This window comes from Lupinus angustifolius, chromosome LG07 (assembly GCF_001865875.1).
Source record: "Lupinus angustifolius cultivar Tanjil chromosome LG07, LupAngTanjil_v1.0, whole genome shotgun sequence".
In the NCBI taxonomy this organism is placed as follows: domain Eukaryota; kingdom Viridiplantae; phylum Streptophyta; class Magnoliopsida; order Fabales; family Fabaceae; genus Lupinus; species Lupinus angustifolius.
This window is the reverse complement of record NC_032015.1, coordinates 17977227-17983888: the sequence shown is the minus strand read 5'-3', so window position 1 is coordinate 17983888 and position 6662 is coordinate 17977227. Positions and strand designations below refer to the sequence as shown.

Genomic DNA, 6662 nt, shown 5'->3' with positions numbered 1-6662 from the left:
CAAATGTTTTTTAAATATTCTATTGAAAAATATTTATCATGAAAAAATATTTTTTTAAATATCTCAGAAACAATTATATTTTCTTTAGTTGTTCTGGTCTTAATCAACAATTAAAAAAACCTTTAGACTAGTAGGAATTTTATTTATTAATTTAGAAAATAATTAATACAACCTTTGGTTTACCTTAATTTAATTTCAGGATCGAAGCCATTGATGGGTGACAAGGACAATCCTTTATCTTGTGCTTCAAATAAACCAAATTGCACCCGATGTGTTAGTATTGTATTTTCACCCCTTTAAGATTAAGAAACCAATGAATGCATGGAGTGTTAACATCATGATCCAAATATTATATGTTGATCATAATTAAACTGATTATTGTTATGTCATTTTATAGCAACAATTAGTCTTCGTATCTACAGCAACAAAAATCATTTCTACATGTTCCCCCGTTCTTCATGCCTTCACTAAGACATCTATTGTTGCATATACTCTCTTTCAGAAATCCTCCAAAACATGGAAATTCACAATGGTAAGCCTCAGTTGCTTTTACTATTGTTGGTCCTGAACCAGTAAATATTATATTAAGTACTATATGACTAATAGAAACTATTATTTCTTTTCATCACAAAATATATATCACCAACGAGTTTATAAAAACAAACCACATGAAATTCATAAATATAAGGGTTGTCACTAACTATTACTCACCTAAGTTGATACTATATGATAAAAGATTTAATTTAAAATAAGACGAAGCTAAAGCTTTATATCTTTACCAGAAGTTAGGGTCAAAGCAATGCATATAATTCCAATGAGAAAAGGTTGATAGATGCGAGAAGCCATGAGATTTCACCTTCAAATTCTAAGCTCTCTCTAAAATGATGAATGAAGTGTGTGATCTCATGTTCTTTTTATAAAGTGGGAAATGGATGAATTTAGATGTGGATCCTCATGGATGGAAAATCATCCACCAATCTATTTAAATCATATTTTAATTTATTCAATTCATTCATACCCAAACTTAATGGATGAATTCAAATTCATCCATTCAAACCATGAATCATTTTAATGGATTGGATTTAATCCATTTAATTTTTTTAATTAGAACTACAAACACTTTTTAATTAAATCGTTAGTTCTTTTGAAAACCTTTATTTAAATAAAAAATATTTTTTTTTGAACTTTAAAAAATTATTTCTTCAATAATCTACAAGTATATAATGTTTAAGGTTATACGTGTAACATTTTTAACAAGTATTTACATATACTATGTACTTAAAAACAAAAATTTATGATTAATCACATTCACGTGTCTTATAATTAATCTCAATTTAATAAAAAATCATAGTGAGAGTTAGAAACACTACAAGAAAGTCAAAAAATGGGATAATGAATGATATTGAAAACAAAGAATATTGTTTATGAACGTTTGTTTTTTGGATGAATTTGATATTTATCAAAATAGATATATTCATTGGATATAATGGATGGATTCAAATTCATACATTACTAAAATTATCCATTAGATATATCGCACGGGGCAGTATGTTTTTCTTACATGCTTAAGAATACACATGTTACTTGTACATTCATATGGTTAAAATATACATATTATTCGTGCATTTGTATTGTTAAGAACATACATGTGACCCGTGCATCTCAATGGTTAAAAACACATATGTTATCTATACATTCATATAGCTAAAAACACATATGTTGCACGTGCATTCACATAATTAAAACACATTTATCACTTATGCATTCGCATTATTAAGAACACACGCGTTACTCGTATTACCAATTCAAGTATAATTTTATAAAATGATTAAATGTTATTGTTATATGTTATTATTAAATAACATATTGGGTACTGAGCAATGGATGGGAGTGTACTTTTATCATGTGTGAGAGGATGTATATTAAGAAAATGAACTATTTTAGGAGGAAAAAATTTAGTGTAACACATGTCGTCACATGACGTAGCGGAACTTTTTTTATTATGTAGTATATATAGATTTTGAAATGTTTGCATTCATTGCAGTAATCTACAAAAAGAAATTATAATTAAGGTAATTATATATAATTAAATATTATTTTAAGATATTCAAATTTCAAAATGAATTATTTTATTGTTTTTTCTATAACATGATACATTAGACTCTTTTTAAATTAAAATAACTTCCTTTTCAATAGATCTTCAATAATCCAAAAAGATTATTTTCTATTATTTTTGTGCTCTTGGAGTATCATGTATAGAAAAAAAAAATTTATTTTCTATTATTTTTCTACAGTAGGAAGTGAGTTCATGACCAATACAATCTATTTGCTATTGATTTATTTAATAAAAATAATTATCTTCATTTGACTGCTTTGAATTACACAATTAAGGAAATTTATCAAGTTTTAGTAATTTGGTCCCACCTCGCGTCACATCTTCTTTTCTATTCTCAAAGGGGGAAGTCGATTCACGGTTATTGTGGTCGTTTTTCTATTGATTACAATTAATTAAATTAAAAATATTACTTTTAATAAAATAATTTATGGAATTTATGAAATTTTAATAGTTTGATCATAACTCATATTGTATATTCCTTTTTACTTTCGAAGTAAGAAGGTGATACCTTCCTAATTCATCAATTTTCAATAGCCCTATTAAGACTCATGTCATTTATGTGTTTTTAATAATCAATATGATTTTTTTTGCTATTAATTACATTTAACTAAACCAAAATAATTTTCCTAAAAATGTTTTATTCAATAAAATTGATTAATTCAATAGCTCGACTAAGACTCATGTCATTCTTCCTGCTCTCGAAAGAGGGAGTCAGTTCATAACCAATGCAACCCATTTGTTATTGATTAATTTAATGAAAGTAATTAATTTCTATAAATGTTTTTAATCACAGAATAAATGAAATTAAGATAATTTCAATAGTCTGGTCATGTTTAATGTTATATATTTCTTTCTACTCTTTTTTTTTTTTAAACAACAGTGCCAAGGAACCAAAGCAATTTATTAACCAAAGAGAGTTACAAACAAGGAAGGAGAATTAAGAGACAAATATAAAGTTAGGAAGAGTTAAACAATTTCTATTAACTTCATCCAATATAAAGCTAGGAGCATGATTCCACCATTCTATATTTTGGATTGATAGACCAAAGTTAGCAAGTTGATCCGCACAAGTGTTTCCCTCCCTATAAATATGAGTAGTTACCCAATTCATGGATGAAAGGAACTTTTTGCAATGATTCCATTTACTTAGAAGCTTCCATGGAGGACTTGCTTTGTCATAGAAGATGTCCACCACTATCATTGAGTAACATTCCAACCAAATATTGTACCAACCCTTATGATGAGCAAATCTTACAGCGAGAATAGCAGCTAATAGTTCCACAAATAGAGCATCATTGCAGCCACTAAAGCAAACAAAACAAGCAAGAGTATGACCCTCATGGTTTCTGAAAATTCCACCACCAGCAGAGGGACCAGGGCTTCCTCTAGCTGCCCTATCCGTATTAATTTTGACAGTTGCTTGGGCAGGGGGCAACCAAATTACCTCTATTATTTTAGGAGCCTTGGAGTAATGAGTTTGAATCTGGAGATGTCTCAGTAAAACCAAGTCAGTAATTGAGTTGTTGGCACAAGTTTTGGAGTTGTTACCAGACAGAGAGATTGCCAACTTTATCCTAGACAAAGCTATAGGGAAACTGATCAGAGTGTTGTTGAATCTAGCTTGATTTCTGCATAACCAAATTGTGTTGATAACATGAATTATTGAGGCTATGATAACCTGCTTGACTTGCTCACTCCAGTTCCTTTTGCTTAGCTTCAAAAGGTTTGTGATGGAAGAAGTATCAAGATTAGTAGAAAGAGTGTAGCTCAACCAATTCCAAACAGAAACAGAGAAAGAGCATTGGAAGAACAAGTGCATAGTAGACTCCTCTTCTTTCCTGCACAGGTTACAGATAGAAGCCATGACACAACCTCGTCTCTGAAGATTATCATCAGTTGGTATCTTGTTATTAAGCAATCTCCAAGTTATAAAGGTATGACTTTCATTTAGTCCATGGCAAAAGTAGTTTTTTGCTATGACTTTCATTTAATTAAAATAGAAAAATTACTTTTAAATAATTTTAATCAAATAATTAATGACATTTATGCAATTTTAATAGTTTGGTCACTCTTCATGTCATGTCTTCCTTTTTGCTCTCGAGGCGAGAAGATGATTCAAGACCAACGTACTCTCTTTGCTATCGAATCAATAGTACGATCACGAATCATGTCATATGTTCCTTTCTCCTCTAAAAGTGTGAAATCGATGTGTGAATAATGCCACATCTTTGTTATTTATTCCCTTTAATTTAATTTAATTTTTTAATAAAATTAAATCAACACATTAATTAATATTGTCAATAATTCATGCAATTAGTGAGAGTATTATTTTTATATGGGCGAACAACATGTCAATATGTTCTCCGATCTGTAACTGACTTTCGAGTTCAAAATTCTAGTTTAGTAGTCATATTTTCCAATTTAGACATAAGAAAATGTTTCCTATGTTTTGACGATAAAAAATGTAATGACGACTCTCTATATTATGTGAGAGAGTGAGGAGTCTCCTTTCCTAACAAATAACATTTTGGATTCTTTTTAATTTTTAAAAGCTTGCATTTTAATAGGGCTAACAACGAACCAAAAAAATCAACATTCATTTTAACCTAGACTCGTTGTTTAGTTCGATATGTATGGTTAATAAACTAAACGAGTTATATTGAACTAAACATTGAATTTATTAAGTAAATGAGTTGAACTTGAGTCACGTATGGTTTGACTCATTAAATTCATTAGCTTATTCGAGTATATATATACATAAGATAAATTTAAGGCTGGTCATCACATTTTCTTAGCCAGATATGGGATTGAGGAACAATTTTTAATGTGTCTTAAATAGTCTCATATTTTACTTACCACAGGTCAAATCCTTATTTCAATTATAAATCAACCATATATTAATATAAAATAATGAGCATTACAACCACAAAGTATTGAATAATTTTATGAGTTGAATCATAATTGATGATACAAAAAAAATGTAAAAGATTGAAAAACAATAGAATATTTAATTATCATGTGAAAATAAAATTGCTTTTATAATTAAAAAAATATTTAGAGCACTTATTAATTATGTGTCTTGTGTTACATATCTACTGAATACGCTAAGGGACGTCTCTGTGTACAAGAATAAATCTTTAATTCATACATATTAAATATCTAACGAGCATATTATTATATATTAAATACATGTAGACACAATGTGTGCACTAGATATAATATACATATTTTATAAATATGGGGGAAAACCTTTAATCTCTTAATAACTTTTCCTTTTAAAAAAGTACAGAATGACTCGTAAATATTCATTTTTCTTCAAACAAATATATATACCACCAACGAGTTTATTAAAACAAACCACATAAAATTCATAAAAATAAGGGTTGTCATTAACTTTTACACACCGGAGATGAAGCTATTATGATATCGATGACATTTATTGAAATGGTAACAAGTTTTAATTTAAAATAAGACCAAGCTAAAGCTTTATTTCTTTACCAGAAGTTAGGATCAAAGCAATGCATATAATTCCAATGAGAAAAGGTTGACAGGTGCGAGAAGCCACGGGGATTTCACCTTCAAATTCTAAGCTTTCTTTCCAAAATGATAAATGAAGTGTTTGATCTCATGTTCTTTTTATAGTGTTTGAATTTGGACTTGGATCATCGTGGATAGAAAATCATTCACCAATCGATATAAACTCTATTTTAAATTATCCAACTCATTCAAACTAAATGGATCGATTCAAATTCATCCAATCGAACTATGAATCCATTTTAATAGATTGAATATCTAACTCATTTGATTTCTTCAATTGGAACTTCAAACACTTTTGAATAAAATCATTCTTTTGAAAACCACTATTTCAATAAAACATTTTAAAAAACATGATATTTTGAACTTTAAAAAAATTATTTTTTCAATATTCTATAAACATATGACGTTTAAGGTTTCACGTGTAAAGTTTTTAACAAATATTTATATATGTTATCAACTTAAAAACAAAAAAATTAATATTAAGCACATCGACATATCTTATAATTAATCTCAATTTAATAAAAATCACAATGAGAGTGAAAACACTACAAGAAAATCAAAGTTAAGATAATGAATGAAATTGAAAACAAAATATTATTTGTGAATGTTTGTTTTTTGGATGAATATGATATTCATCCAAATTGATATATCTATTGGATATAATTAATGGATTCAAATTCATCAGTTACTAAAATTATTCATTAGATTATATTAATTTAAATTCATTAACTCAAATGGATAGATTTAATTTTTTTAAATTTGGATGAGCTGTTGATTGTGAATAATTTTGGTACCTATAATATCTGAGACAAGATTTTAAATTTTTATTTCGAAATATTTGCATTCATTGCACTAATCTACAAAAAATTACAATTAAGGTTATTATATGTAATTAAATATTATTTTAAGATATTCAAATTTCAAAACCAATTATTTTACTATTTTCTATAATATGATACTTCTTTTTAAATTAAAAAACTTCCTTTTCAATAGAGCTCTTATAATCCGC

General features: G+C 27.6%; 1 long non-coding RNA gene across 2 annotated transcripts; it reads right to left on the bottom strand.

Annotated features, from left to right (window-relative positions):
- LOC109353038 lies at positions 462–5707 on the bottom strand. 2 transcript variants are annotated; one of them, XR_002108414.1, is made up of 2 exons: positions 5615–5707; positions 462–564 (listed from the first exon to the last, which is right to left on the bottom strand). It is a non-coding gene; the product is annotated as an uncharacterized LOC109353038 (long non-coding RNA). The 2 variants fall into 2 exon arrangements; XR_002108413.1 differs by lacking the exon at positions 5615–5707 and adding an exon at positions 780–870.